Below are 15,990 nucleotides of genomic sequence, written 5' to 3'. Positions count from 1 at the left end.
TCTTCTTCAATATACCTCTTCTTCATCAGTTAAGCCATTTCTAGATGAGTTTTGCTCACCCATTAAAGCATCCTAACACAACATATGAGGGGAAGGTCATCTGAAGGAGGAAACCATAGCCAGGCAGTAAAGTAGGAGGTCCAGGTAATTACCAGCAAAGTCAGTCCAGTGCAGCAGCAGGAGGATTTCCAGTGCAAGGACCTGACTTGCTCAGGAACTTTCACAAGAAACTGCTTGTTTGGTCATAGATCTGTACTTTTTTTTTGCCAGTGAGGGCAGGATTTCCACATGTGAGGGCATTTGCACCAGTGGCCCTTGTGGGATGGGCGTCTACTCTTAGCTTGCCCCTCCTGCACCGGGCTTTTCCTTGGCACCCAGAGAAGAGTCCAAATTGCTCTCATGCTCCTTATCCCATGCTGTACTCACAAGCACCTGTTAGAAGGCCAGGATGATATCATAATTCCCATTTTATAAATTGGGGATTAAGACTCAAGGAGGTGGGGCGCCTGGGTGGCTCAGTGGGTTAAGCCTCTGCCTTCGGCTCAGGTCATGATCCCAGGGTCCTGGGATCGAGCTCCGCATCGGGCTCGAAGCAATCTTTTTATTACTCTTGACAGTGAACAGGGATTTAAATTTATAGCAACCTGTTGCACATGCATTAACTGTACACGTAGTGGCACAATCAGTTTTTCCTCTTGCGGAGCTCTTCATGTGCACGGGACTGAAAACCCTGAATCGGCTTGAAGTGAGAAACTAGTCCAGGTTTACCAAGGAAGATAATAAGTCAAACCAGATTAACTGAGTGAAAAAAAATGGTTCTTAATAAATTGGTCTTATAAATTGAGAGTGAGTATGGAATATCCTTGGTCTTATAAATTGAGTCTTATAAATTGGTCTTATAAATTGAGAGTGAGTATGGAATATCCTTATTAAAAAATAAAAATAAATAAAATATTTATTATAAAATTTTATTTATTTATTTATAAAATAAATTTTAAAAATAAAATCTTTTTTAAAAAATTAAAAAAAAAGATGAGAAGTATTCCAGAAATGCTAAAAGGCTGAATTTTCCAAAGAACAATTCATATTTTAAATGTTTCAGTGAAGTCAATTGTAACAAAACATGTTTGACTTGAAAGTATGTTTATCTTCTTATTTATTATTTGTGTAACACATTTTTTTTTAGATTTTATTTATTTATTTGACAGAGATCACAGGTAGGCAGAGGCAGGCAGAGAGAGAGGAAGGGAAGCAGGCTCCCCGCCAAGCAGAGAGCCCTAGGTGGGCTTGATCCCAGGACCCCGGGATCACAATCCGAGCTGAAGGCAGAGGCTTTAACCTACTGAGCCACCCAGGTGCCCGTTACCCAGGAGATCTGGGGTTGAGTGTTGATTCTTCTCTTTGGTGTTCCTGGATCTCAGTTTCTTCCTCTGGAAAAGGAGGAGTTAACAAGATGTCTGCTTCCTAAGGCTGCTGTCACAAATTACCACAGACTTACTGGTTTAAAACAACACACCTTTCCTTTCTTATATTTCTGGAGGTCAGAAATCTGATGGGGATCCCACTGGGCTAAAATCAAGGTGTCAGCAGATCCATGTTCTTTTTTGAGTCACTTAGACTGAATCCATTTCCTTGCCTTTTCCAGTATCTAGAGGCTGCCTGCCTTCCTTGGCTCCTGGCCACTTCCTCTATGTTCAAAGGCAGCAATGGCCAGTTGAATCTTTGTCACATCGTGTCACTCTGACACTGACTTTCCTGCCTCCCTCTCTGATTTTTTTTTTAAAGATTTTATTTATTTATTTGACAGAGAGAGATCACAAGTAGGCAGAGAGGCAGGCAGAGAGAGAGGAAGGGAAGCAGGCCCCCCGCCGAGCAGAGAGCCCGACGCGAGACTCGATCCCAGGACCCTGAGATCACGACCCGAGCCAAAGGCAGCGGCCCAACCCACTGAGCCACCCAGGCGCCCCCTCTCTGATTTTTAAAGGGATGGCATTGGGCCTACTTTCATGATTATAGTGATCCGGCTCATCCAGAGTCATCTTTTTTGTTTTAGGGTCAGCTGATAAGCAGCCTAAATTCCCCTTTGACACGTAACCTAATATATTCATAGGTTCTAGGGATTAATATGTGGACATCTTTGGGAACCATTATTCTGCCTACTTAACACTGGGAAGTCTCTTAGCTCTTTCTAGCTCAAAATTTTATAAAAAAGAATCAGTATAAATGTCCACTATTACTTTGGCTTTAAAGGGCAAAAAAAAATAAGCTGGGGTTTTTGAGTAGCTCAGTTAGTTAAGTGTCTGACTCTTGATTTCAGCTCAAGTCATAGCTCAGGGCTGTAAGTTCGAGCCCACACCGGGTTCCACATTCAGCAGGGAGTCTGCTTGGGATTCTCTCTCCCTCTCCCTCTCCCTCTCCCTCTGCCCCTCGCCTTGCTCTTGCACACACACGCATACACACACTCTCTTCTCTCTCTCTCTCAAATAAATCTTTTTAAAATATAAAGCACAATAAATAAAGCTCAAATAACTAGGTTATAAAGAAAAAGAACCATTTTTATTGTCTGACTTTTATTTAATTTTTTTTTAAGATTTTATTTATTTATTTGACACAGAGAAAGAGAGATCACAAGTAGGCAGACAGGCAAGCAGAGATAGAGGGGGAGGCAGGCTCCCCGCGCGGAGCAGAGAGTCCAACACAGGGCTTGATCCCAGGACCCTGAGATCATGACTGGGGCAAAAGGCGGGGAGGCTCAACCCACTGAGCCACCCAGGCGCCCCATAATATTTTATTTTTTTTAAAGACATTGTTTATTTGTTTGACAGAGGGAGACACAGCAAGAGAGGGAACACAAGCTGGGGGAGTGGGAGAGGGAGAAGCAGGCTTCTTGTGGCGCAAGGAACCTGATCCCGGAACCCTGGGATCATGACCTGAGGTGAAGACAGATGCCTAATGACTGAGCCACCCAGGCACTTCTTATTTTATTTTTTAAAGGGAACTATATTCATGTAGTTCAAAAACCAGAACATAATAAAGACTAGCTTGAGGGTCTCACTCCCTTCCTGAGTCATGTGTATATACCATCGTTTATTGACTTGATCCCTTTTGTATCAATTTCCTACATCTACCATAACAAATCACCACAAATTGGTGGGTCAAAATAACAGAAGTTTATGCTCCTATAGTTTTGGAGGTCTAAAATCAGGGTGTCAGCTGAGTTGTGATTCCTCCAAAAGTTCTAGGGGAGAACACTTCCTGCCTCTTCCATCTCATGGCTACTTCACTCCAATCTCTGCCTGTGTGGTCACATGGCTTTCTTCCCTGTGTGTATGTCTGTGTGTCCTCTCTTCTTATAAGGACACCAGTCCCTGGATTTAGGGCCCACTGTAATCCAGTATGATACCATCATTACTAACTACATCTGTGAAGACCCTATTTCCAAAAAGGTCATGTTCACAGGTACTAATGGTTTGGACTTACCTTATCCTTTGGGGGTAATATGTCAACCCGTTACACCTATGGACAGACTTATTGGTGTTTCGCATGATTTGCTGGTAGAACAGATGCTGCGTATTTTTTTATGGACTTGCATGCATAGTCTCATGGACTTGCAAAATGTCTCTAAAGTACGAATCCCTGCAAGTATACATGCTGAGTCGTAGATTTTTGCCAAATTGTACTTGGAAAAGGTTGCATCGGGGTGCCTCGATGGCTCAGTCAGTTGAGCAACCGACTCTTGATTTCGGTTCAGGTCACGATCTCAGGGTTGTGAGATCGAGCCCCATGTCTGGCTCTGCCCTTAGGAGTCTCCTTAGGATTCACTCTCTCCTTCTCAGTCTGTCCCTCCACCTGTTCCTGCACTCTCCCTCTCCAATAAATCATCCTTTTTTAAATAATTTTTTAAAGATTTCGTATTTATTTTATTTAAGAAAAAGAGAAAGGGGGCGCCTGGGTGGCTCAGTGGGTTAAAGCCTTTGCCCTTGGCTCAGGTCATGATCCCGGGGTGCTGGGATCTCTGCTCGGCAGGGAACCTACATCCTCCTCTCTCTGCCTGCTTCTCTGCCTACTTGTGATCTCCGTCTGTCAAATAAATGAATAAAATCTTAAAAAAAAAAAAAAGAGAAAGAGAACAGCATGAGCAGGAGGGAGGGGCAGAGGCAGAGGGAGAGGGAGAAGCAGGCTCCCCACTGAGCAAGGAGCCTGACATAGGGCTTAATCCCAGGACCCTGAGATCATGACTTGAGCTGAAGGCAGTCGCTTCACCAACTCGGACACCCACTTGCCCCATAAGTAAATAAATCTTTAAAAAGGAAAAATCCCTTCTTTAAAAAACAAAAAAGGTTGCTCTTATTTTCATTCCCACCCTCAGTGTTTGTTTCCCTGGAGCCTCACCAGACCTTTGTAGGACCAGTGTCTTTATCTACCCATCAGAGCTTAAAAATAAAATCTTATTTATTTTAAAGATTTTATTTTATTTATTTGACACAGAGAGAGCGAGAGCGCACTGCAAGAGAGGGAACACGGCAGGAGGAGTGGGATCCGGAGAAGCAGGCTTCCGCTAAGCAGGGAGTCCGAAGCGGGGGGCTGAATCCTAGGACCCTGGGATCATGACCTGAGCCAAAGGCAGAAGCTTAATGACTGAGCCACCCAGGAGCCCCTAAAATCTCATTTAATTTCCATTTCCTTAATTATTAGTGCAAATGAGCACACCTACATGTGTTCACTGTCTCCGTAAGTCTGCGAATTACTAGGTGTTTCCTGTTCCGCGTTGAGCTGCTGTTCTGCTTTTTATTTACTCCATTTCAGACACTTTAAGGGCTTCTTTCTTTAGGCCACCATCCTTTCTTTGTTCTGCCACTTGATTGGAACTTGATCTTGTACAGAAACCTAAGGCAAGGGATTGTGTGAAAGGATATATCTCTGGTGAAGGGGTATTAGCTTCTCAGTGTTGAAATCATTGGATGCAGCTGTGCTGTGGGCATTGAAAGCACCTAATAAGATTGTGGCTCTGGGTTGGGTGCAGTTTCTGGACACACACACTTGCAGGGCATAAATAGTTACACCAGAAATGAGATGTGTTCGAAAGTATGTCCGTAGGTGGGACTTTCTGTGAACCTGCGAGAAGGCACATCCCTCTCTCTTTAAATGAGAGGGCTTCAGCTGGGTCATCAGACTGGTGGCAAACATCCAACAGATGACCTGTCCATCCTGACTTTTTCTTGCAACAGAGTCATTTAGTCTGTAATTAAGGAAAGCAAGAGGGCAACTCCCCTCTGGGCATATACACAGAGGAACTGAAAACGGGACCTGAACAGCAATCTGTACACCCATGTTGACAGCAGCGGCTCTATGTGCAGTAGCCAAAAGTTGGATTCAACCCAGGTCTCCATGGACAGATGCATGGAGTAAACACGACATGGCATAAGTAAGTTACAGTGGAATACTATTCAGTCTTAAAAAGGAAGAAAGGAAATCCCATACACTTGCTACAACATGAATGAACCATCACGGTACCTCTCATTCTGATGAGGGACATAGGCCAAACACAAAATGACAAATACTGTATGATTCTACCTGTTGGAGGGACCTAGAGTAGTCAAGTCGTAGACACAGAAAGTAGGGTGTCTGGGGCCTGGGGTACCCAGGGCCGGGGGTGGGGGGAAGGGGGAGCTGTTACTAAATGGGTACAGAGTTTCAGTTTTGCAAGACTAGAAGGGATCTGGAGTGGGATGGTGGTTGTGCCTACTCAAGTATGAATGCACTTGGTACCACTAAACTGAGTACTTAAAAATGGCTCAGGTCGGGGGGCCCATGTGGCTCAGTGGGTTAAGCGTCAGACTTTGGCTCAGGTCATGATCTCAGGATTCTGGGGTCGAGTCCCAATGTTGAGCCCTCACGCCTGGCTATGCGCTCATCAGGGATTCTGCTCGTCCTTCTCTCTCTGCTCCAACCCACTGGCTACAAGAAGGCCTCCTAGAAACCAGAGATGGCTCCTTGACCAGAAGTGCTAGTGCAGAGCACTGCTTGGAGCCAAAAAATGGGTGACTCACTGAACCCCTGTGTTGCGAGGTCCCATTTTTGTCGTTGAAGGAAAGCACTGTAGAACAACGTTTGGGATCGCTTGTTCAAATTAGAGGCGTGGGTGGTGGCCACAAAGTCCTTGCACTGTAGATGATTAAGGAGAAAGGGTACTTGCCCTTCCCAGCTTAAAGCCTTTTAGTTTGCAGTTAGAGTCTCGAGAAGGAGGAATTTTTGCCCTGGCTCTCGCACCAGGCCCTCATCAACCCACCCCTCCCCAGCTCTCCACCTCCAACAAGGAGGGATGGCTAATTCGCATAATTTACTTAATGATATTTATTTTTCACTCTGTCCTCCCATGTCAGGATGTAAGCTCTCATGAGTGCAGAGACTCCTGTCTATTGTACTGCCTGGTGTTTTCCAAATGTCCAGATCAGTGTCTGGCAATCAGTAAGCATTTGAGAATGAGTGACTTGTACCTGTACTCCAAACAGCTGGTTGGATATGAGAACTCAAGGCCTCACATAGGGACTGGACACTTGTCTTCTCCCCTGCCCCCTTTATCCAGCAAGCCAACATCCTCTGGTCCAGAGATCTCGGATAGGACTGAGGAAGAAGGAGAGCTGCCTAGAAGGCCCCACTGGGGCCTGAAGCCCAAACTTGAGCTACCAGCCCTGGGGGAGGGAGCTGGGGATGGGGTAGGAGAAGAGGGAGACGCTGACTTTTACCCGTGTCCCCTTTAGAGCTTTTTTTGACTTTGCCATGTTCATGTACTGTGTTAACTTTTCCAAAATTATTATAGCTTTTAAAAATGCCTAACTATTGGGCACCTGGGTGGCTCAATGGGTTAAGCCTCTGCCTTCGGCTCGGGTCATGATCTCAGGGTCCTGGGATCGAGCCTCACATCGGGCTCTCTGCTTAGTGGGGAGCTGCTTCCTCCTCTCTCTCCCTCTGCCTGCCTCTCTGCCTACTCGTGATCTCTCTCTCCATGTCAAATAAATAAATAAAATCTTTTTTAAAAATGCTTAACTATTAAAAAAATTATTAAACAATAAAATAAATACTACTAAGCAAACTTTTACAAGTTATAAGATTCACCTTTGGCTGGGACTTACAAGGCACCCAGCCCCAAATCAGGGAGCTTATGTTATACCCCACATCACCAAACCAAGACTTAACCGAACTCCAGTTTTGGCTCTCCCAGAAAGGGACTCTTAAACCAGTCAGGTCAGCACTAGCGAGGCAGTCCGCCTGACAGACCCCCTTCGTCTCCTAAAAGGAAAGTGACCTTGCAGTAACCTACCCGCTTTTTTGTCGTGTGCAACTTCCTTCTTCCTGCTCACTTCTGACTGTAACACTCTTCCATTTTGTGCAGCTCCTCAGGGCTCCCATCTGCTAGATTGGATGCTGTCTGATTCCAGTCGATTTTTGCTGAAAGTCTAAAAATGTTTAATATGCCTCTGTTTACTTTCAACAAGACTAAAGTAAACTTACTAGTTCTCAGAGTTTTTTCCTCCAGTTTTAAAAATAACTGAAAGCCATCTCATAGGGGTGCCTTTCTTCGACTTTGACTTCACCTGGTCACCATTAAGTCTCTCTCTAGTGCCAGCAGAGCATTGCCACAGAGTAAACCCTTAATAAATATTTGATGAATAAATTAATTGGTATCAAAAGAAAATTCAAGCTGCGTATGTTCCTCAGTTCTGTGTTTTGCTAAGGAAAGGATATTTGCGTCAAGTACGATACTGTGAGTGAATATATGTTTGGTCTTCTTTCAGGTCTGGCCCAGAGCTCCTTAAGCCCTTAGAATTCCCTAAGTGTTAAGAGCATTAATGAAGTGACTTTTGGATGCACCTAAGGATGGGAACTGGCTGCCTGAGAACCAGCCATGTGATTAGGGGGTTAGAACTAGAAGTCCTTGACCTACACTAGGGGGAAGTCCTGGACATTGGATCAATCACCAGTGGCCAGTGGTTTAATCAATCAAACCTATCCGGTGATGTCTCCATAAAAACCTAAAAGGACTGGTTGAGAGAGCTTGTGGGCTGGTGAACATGTGAAGATTTAGGGAGAGTGGCCCCCCTGGAGAGGGCATGGAAGCTCCACACCCTTTCTTCAAGCTTTGCCCTGTGTGTCTCTTCCACTTGGCTGTTTCTGAGTTATATCCTCATATAATGAACCAGAAATCCAGTAAATAGCATGTTCCTCTTAAGTTCTATGAGCTGCTCTAACAAGTTAATCAGGCCCAAGGAGGGGGTCAATGGAACCTTCAGTCTATAGCTGGTCAGTCAGAAGCCCAGGTGATAAACTGGACTTATGATTGGCTTCTGAGGCTGGGGGTGGTGGGGAGACAGTCATATAAGACTGAGGCCTTCCCCTGTGGCGTCTGATGCTCTCTCTGGGTAGATACTGTCACAACTGAGTCAATCTGTAGGACACCCAGCTGGTGTCCAGATACTTGTTGAACAGTGTGGGGAGCACCTGCCCTCAACACACACACACACACACACACACACACACTCTCTCTCTCTCTCTCTCTCTCTTTCTCTCACACAGGGAATTGGTACTAGCTCATTTTACAAAGAAAGTAGCTGAGTATAAAATATTTGTTGTTCATTAATTGAGATGATGGATGAGAACCTCAAATTTTAGGCTGGGCCAAGATGCCCAGACTCTTAAAACTAGAGAAAGATGGAAGGTATCTAAGTAGTCATAGAATCCCAAGATGCTGGTCGATTCCCTTTAGAGCAGCTGGACTGGCCCATGTGAAGGGAAGTCCTATTTCAATCATGTCAGTCATAATGAAGGAGCTGACCATGAAATGATCATCGAGACAGATCTGTCTCTGGGGTCAATCCACAGACTGCCAGATTTGGAAGACTAACAGACTCCTGTCTGGGAGTATCAGCTGAAGCCCCAAACCAAGAATAGCAGTGACATGTGATTAACTTTCTTTGGGGTTTTGTTTGTTTTTGTTTTTTAATGTTTTATTTATGTATTTAAGAGAGAGGAAGCATGAGCAGGGGGAAGAGGGAGATGGAGAAGCAGACTCTCCCTGCTCAGCAGGAAGCCCAACACAGGGCTCCATCCCAGGACTCCAAGATCATGACTTGAGCCAAAGGCAGACTCTTGACTGACTGAGCCACACAGATGCCCCAAGACCCTAACATTCATTCTCCCCTCATAACTTGCTAAGAGGGGTGGCTGGGCCAGTTTTGACCTGCAGCTCTGCCCTCCTGTGAGCTTAACAGGAGAAAGGGAAGGATCTGTCAACCTGATCAGAGTGAGGATGTTTTTGAAGAGCATGTTGGCTTGTGGGAGGGAAATGTGATTTTCTACTCCTTCCCCCCGCCCCAAACTCAAGGCAAATAATGCCTAGAGTGTGGTGGTTGCCCACCTGCAAAGGAGAAAGACCCAGTACCAGGCCAAACTAGAGGAGGTTCAGAGAGTGGCTGGTGGGGGTCAGGAGTTGAAGGTATTGTGGAATGAGGATGGGTTGGAGGATGGAGGGACATTTTACTTTTCATTTCACTTTCTGTTCCACTTAAATTTTTTTTTAAGATTTTTTTTAAATTTGGGGCACCTGGGTGGCTCAGTCTGTTGTGTCTGCCTTCAGCTCAGGTCATGATCTCAGGGTGCTGGGATCGAGCCCCACATTGGGCTCCCTGCTCAGCAGAGAGTCTGCTTCTCCTCTCCCTCTTCCTCTCTCCCTTGTTCGTGCTCTCTCTTAAATAAATAAAATCTTAAAAAAAGGGAAAAAATATACAGTGGAAAAAAGTCTCTTCAATAAATGGTGCTGGGAAAACTGGACAGCTATATGTAAAAGAATGAAATTCGACCATTCTCTTACACCGTACACAACGATAAACTCGAAATGGATAAAAGACCTCAACATGAGACAGGAATCCATCAGAATCCTAGAGGAGAACATAGGCAGTAACCTCTTCGATATCAGCCACAGCAACTTCTTTCAAGATAGGTCGCCAAAGGCAAAGGAAACAAAAGCGAAAATGAACTTTTGGGACTTCATCAAGATCAAAACCTTCTGTACAGCAAAGGAAAACAGTCAACAAAACAAGAGGCAACCCACAGAATGGGAGAAGATATTTGCAAATGACAGTACAGACAAAAGGTTGATATCCAGGATCTATAAAGAACTCCTCAAACTCAACACACACAAAACAGATAACCATATCAAAAAATGGGCAGAAGATATGAACAGACACTTCTCCAATTGTATGTCCAATGAAGACATACAAATGGCTATCAGACACATGAAAAAATGTTCATCATCACTAGCCATTAGGGAGATTCAAATTAAAATCACATTGAGATACCACCTTACACCAGTTAGAATGGCCAAAATTGGCAAGACAGGAAAGCACATGTGTTGGAGAGGATGTGGAGAAAGCGGAACCCTCTTACACTGTTGGTGGGAATGCAAGTTGGTGCAGCCACTTTGGAGAACAGTGTGGAGATTCCTCAAGAAATTAAAAATAGAGCTTCCCTATGACCCTGCCATTGCACTACTGGGTATTTACCCCAAAGATACAGAATTCATGAAAAGAAGGGCCATCTGTACCCCAGTGTTTATAGCAGCAATGGCCACGGTCGCCAAACTGTGCAAAGAACCAAGATGCCCTTCAACGGATGAATGGATAAGGAAGATGTGGTCCATATACACTATGGAGTATTATGCCTCCATCAGAAAGGATGAATACCCAACTTTTGTAGCAACATAGACGGGACTGGAAGAGATTATGCTGAGTGAAATAAGTCAAGCAGAGAGAGTCAGTTATCATATGGTTTCACTTATTTGTGGAGCATAACAAATAACATGGAGGATATGGGGAGAAGGAAGGAGAAGGGAGTTGAGGGAAATTGGAAGGGGAGGTGAACCATGAGAGACTATGGACTCTGAAAAACAACCTGAGGGTTTTGAAGGGGGGGGTGGGAAGTTGGGGGAACCAGGTGGTGGGTATTAGGGAGGGCATGTATTGTATGGAGCACTGGGTGTGGTGCAAAAACAATGAATACTGTTATGCTGAAAAGAAATTAAAAGAAAAAAAAAATTTTGTTAAGTGATCTCTACACCCAACATGGCGCTCAAACTTACAACCCTGAGATCAACAGTCACATGCTCCAAGACTGAGCCAGGTAGGCAACCCCCACTTAATTTTTAATTGTTAAAAAGCTGATTAAATTTATTGCTTGCTTTGGCAGCACTAAAATTGGAACGATACAGAGAAGATTAGTATGACCCCTACACAAGGATGACATGCAAATTTGCAGTGTTCCATATTTTCATCATGATGAGCACTGAATAATTATAGAATTGTACACCTGAAATTAATATGACACTGCATATTAACTTGAATAAAAAATAAAAAGACTGAATAAATGTAGAAACAGCCCATGTTCTTGGATAGGAAGAATAAATATTATAAAGATATCATTTCTCAAATTATTTTACATTTTTAATGCAGTTCTTATGAGAATTCCAGTGGTGTTTTGGTTTTGTGGTTGGATGTTTTGTTTTGTTTTTGTGGAATGCTGACAAAGGATTTGAAAGCTTATTTGCAAGAATAAATTGGTGAGAATGACTTGGCAAATTAAAAAAAAAAAAGCTGGTTATATTTATATTTAATTTGTTTAAAAGCCACTTTGGCCCCTCTCTTAGGGGAGTGACACTTAGAGATGTTAAATCAATGCTTCTTCAGTATTTTTTTTTTTCTTTTTAAGTTTTCATTTAATTCCGGCTAGTTAAGGGGTTAGGTCATCAGGGAGACCCTATGACTCTTGATCTTGCCCCACGTTGGGTGTAGAGCTTACTTTAAAAATACAATAATAATAATTTCAGTTAGTTAAAATACAGTGTTACGTTAGTTTCAGGTATGCAATAAAACGAATACTTCCCCAGCTCTCAGGTGCCTAAAACCACTTGGAGCTCCAGTAAATGCAGGCTCTGATTCAGCAAATCTAGGGTAGGGCCTAAAAGTTTCCATCAAGCTCCCAGGTGACCCTCTATGGCTGGCAGGAGAACCACACCTTGAGTAGCAAGTGTTAAGCTCCTTGCCCAAGGATACCGAACCAGTTCTGGAATTCTGACCAGTTGTGTCCTAAATAAAGAAATAGATTGACATTTACTGTCGACAAATAAAATATATCTACCTGTTTACTTAAAAAAAAAAAAGATGGGCTTACTCTCGCCTTTTCTTTTAGTTTATCTTGACAACCCATGGAAATCAGAACGCTGTAGATGGTCACCAGCCACCTGCATTGCCTGTTATGCTGGCTGTTTCTGTGTTAGTGTGGGGGAATGGTTTGTTTTTAAACAATTACAAATGATTCTGTTAAATCACAGCTTCCCATAGAGTTAGGTTTCCCCTTAAGCAGTTACGTAGCCAGTTACATAACCAGCAGCTTGAGATAGTGTCCTTTGTCCTTTACTAGGAATTTGCTGGAAAAGAGCCCACTAGAGTGAAGCCGTTCCTTACTCCTTTCCTAACCCTCCCCTTGGGTCACCAAAGGGAACCCTGCTTATCCCACTGAGCAATCCTCCTGGGCCACGCCAGGGACCCTTGATGTATGGCCATGCCTCACCCTGGGGGTTCCTGGGTACCAAACCATTGCATCAAGCCCTCCTGGCCTCCCTCAGTGGCAGGGTTCATTATACCCCTTTGAGAGACAAGGAAACAGAGGCTCCATCTTATTAAATTTTTGGCCAAGGTCACACACCCAGGGGTCAAAGCTTTATCCCTTTGATGCCAGAGTCCCTGCTCATGACCTCTTCTTCACTCTGCTGAAAATCATATGGGTCGCTGCTGCGGCAAGTCTTGGAGGAAGACCCTGGGGTCTTTTTGGTGGGTTTCAGTAGAGCAGGGCCCTGTTCTGTAACCTGCCTTCCCTCCTCATGGAGAGGACTGTAGCTTTCTTAATTTTCATATAAAGGAGATTAACTTCTGTTTCAAACACTCAGAAGTCTCGTCTAGGCCAGTTCAGTTCACCTTAGTTGCTTGCACGCTTTCTGGGGCAAGTCAGGGCTTCTTCATCAAGTCAAAGGTCGCTTCCCTTTCCTTTTCCCACAGAAGTTCTTAATTGCTGATTCATTCTTGTCTTTCAAGTCTCTATTTCAGTGTCAACTCTCTTAAAAATTTATTTTAGGTAATCTCTACACCCAGTGTGGGGCCTGACCTCACAACCCCACGATCAAGAGTCACATGCTCTTCCAACTGAGCCAGGCAGGTGTCCCTCAATGTCACCTTCTTAAAGAGACCATTTGTGACCATGGGAAAATCACCCAAACACTGTTTCACTCCTCCTGGAAAAAAATGACCACCTGCTGGCATTTTTCTAGTTGGTTTATTTTGTCACTTGTGTCTACCCATCATCACTCCCACCAGTGCTTGGCATTAATAGATGCTCAGTAAATATTTGTCAATAAGTAAAGTATCCCTGGGAGGAACCTTCTGATTCCTTTGCAGGAATGTGAGAAGAGGAAGCGAGCACAGAGGGAACAAAATCACTAATGACAAGTCTTCTCATTACTTCAGTCTTGTGCCCAAAATAAGCACCCAACAAGGCTTTAGTAATCCAGGAGTTGGGTTTGGGTCTTTCCAAGCTTTTGTCTGGTATGAAGAAATAAAACAGTTGCCCATGACTGTGGCTTCCTATCCACGGAAGGCTGGAAGAGAATGGAAATCCTGAAAACACCCGGAATGGGCTTGGGAAACCGGAAAGAAGGTCTTCTGCCCTCCTTCGGGACACACCAGGGCTCTTAGGGAAAGCTCTGAGGCGAAGTGAACCAGATTTTTCTCTGCACTCCAAGCTCCTGCCTACCCGTCCTTCTTCTCCACCCCTCTGTTGTAAGGCTTGGCCTCCTCTCTATCGAACTTTGTCCTATTCGGGGATAGACTATTTTTCCAAGCGTCAACAACATTCCCACGGCTAAAATTTAAAAAGCGAATAAAGAGGGTGAACTTACACCTTTTGCACAAACTGCAGGCCAATTTCCTTTGTAACAGTACCTCACCGGGAAATGTAATTTGATAGAAGAGTGAGGTTTGTTAATCTTTTGGATTCCTTTTTGTTTGTTTGTTTTTCCTTTTTGCTGCCTAAACTGAAAATGTGTGCCACCTAGGGGTCCTGCATGCACTGATCAGAGAATGAGACTGAGACCAGCCGGGCCTGACCCCAGAGACAAGTGGGCTCAAGCTAGCACTTGAGGGCCGTCATTAAATTCACTTCTGGGCTCCCCTGTGCCACTCCTCCCTTCTATTCTGCTCAGTTTCCATTACTTGTCCCGGTGAGCAGGTAACCCCACTTGTTGGAATGGATTACAAAGAAAGGGCATTGCACAATAGAGATTGAACCGAGCCCAAAGAGGGATCTGGTCTTTGCCCTCCAACCCCCAGGAGACGATCTCTAAACCCTGAGAATGTCCTGCCCGATAAGAGTGATTTTGTTTACTTGGGTACATTGTGCCATGCCAGATAGTCCAACAATGGGATTTGTGGCGAGGGCTTTGGTCATGCAGTATAAGGTTAGCCCTTGGATAGACTAGAGACTGAGGTCAGCCATGCGGGCTGCTGACCATGCCCTTGAGATCAAGCCCCAATAAAAACACTGCACACCATGGCCTGAGTAAACTTTCCTGGTTGGCAATACTCCATGCATATTGTCATGCATTATCTCTAAGAGTTAATGCTCTCCATGACTTCACTAGGAGAGGACAGCTCTGTGTGTGTATGGAACTCTCCTGGCCCCACCATATGGGTCTCTTCCCTTGGCAGATTTTAATCCATATCCTTTCACTGCAATAAATCATAACAATGGGTTCCAGCAAGTTCTGAGAGTCTTTCTTGTGAATTCTTGAACTTAGGGTGGTTGTGGGGATCCCTGGACTTGCCATGGGTGTCAGAAGTAAGGATAGTCTTGGGACCTGTTCCGTAACTTCACAGGCAGTTACTAGGAATCTGAACATGGGCTCGCCTGTCCTGGATTGGTCACTTACTGCCTGGATAAGCCACTTCATCTCCTTGAACCTCCATTTCCTCACTCAGTGGGGAGGGTGTTGTCTGTGTGCCCTCTAGAGGCGACTTCTGTGCAGACGGAGATGGAAGCAAAATGGCTGGGCACGTTGTCCAGGTCCATGTCTGTGTGCCACTGGCACACATGTATCAGACGCCTTCCCTCGTCAAGGCAAATTTGGTAATATGGTGACGACGTTGAGGACCCCATTCCTACAATCTGACTGTGTCTGTCTAGACAGGGAGGAAAGAGGGGTTGGGACTGAAGAAGTACCTGGACACGGAGTGGAAGCCATTTCTCTGAAATAAGGTCTTAGGAGGGGCACCTGGGTGGCTCAGTGGGTTAAAGCCTCTGACTTCGGCTCAGGTCATGATCCCGGGGTCTGAGATCGAGCCCCGCATCAGGCTCTCTGCTCAGCAGGGAGCCTGCTTCCCCCTCTCTCTCTGCCTGCCTCTCTGCCTACTTGTGATCTCTGCCTGTCAAATAAATAAATAAAATCTTTAAAAAAATAAAAAAATAAGGTCTTAGGAGCCGCTTAATCTGGTGGAAGAAGGCAAGCTCCGTGCGCTTCATAAGACACGAATTGAAGCCACAGTACACCTGTCATCAGGACCAAAACTCAAAATCTTGACAAACTACTCTGTGGTGAGGCTGTGAGGAAGTGGGCACTCGCACGTGTCTGATGGGAATACAAAAGGGTACATCCTCTGATGAAGGGACTTGAGCAACATCTAACTAAAGTACACAGTATTTACCTTTGACCTAGAAATATCACTTCTGGGTACTATCCTAGTCACCAACCCCCATATATATCTTCTTTATAGCTTTCATCTAGATTCACCAATTGTTAACATTTTTGTCACATTTGCTCATGAACAGTCTTTCCATGTATGTACGTTTGTGTCTAGATATACGTGTATATATGTATGTGTCTACCTGTGT

At 44.5% G+C, this 15,990-nt stretch overlaps 1 non-coding gene across 1 annotated transcript; it reads left to right on the top strand.

Moving 5' to 3' along the window:
* The first annotated feature begins 11,216 nt into the window (after nt 1–11,216).
* Nucleotides 11,217–11,324, top strand: LOC116581475. The gene has a single exon (XR_004282067.1). It is a non-coding gene; the product is annotated as a U6 spliceosomal RNA (small nuclear RNA).
* Nucleotides 11,325–15,990: the final 4,666 nt, after the last annotated feature.

Source organism: Mustela erminea, chromosome 1 (assembly GCF_009829155.1).
Source record: "Mustela erminea isolate mMusErm1 chromosome 1, mMusErm1.Pri, whole genome shotgun sequence".
NCBI lineage: Eukaryota > Metazoa > Chordata > Mammalia > Carnivora > Mustelidae > Mustela > Mustela erminea.
The sequence above is the reverse complement of the archived record's forward strand: the minus strand, read 5'-3'. Positions and strand labels throughout refer to the sequence as shown.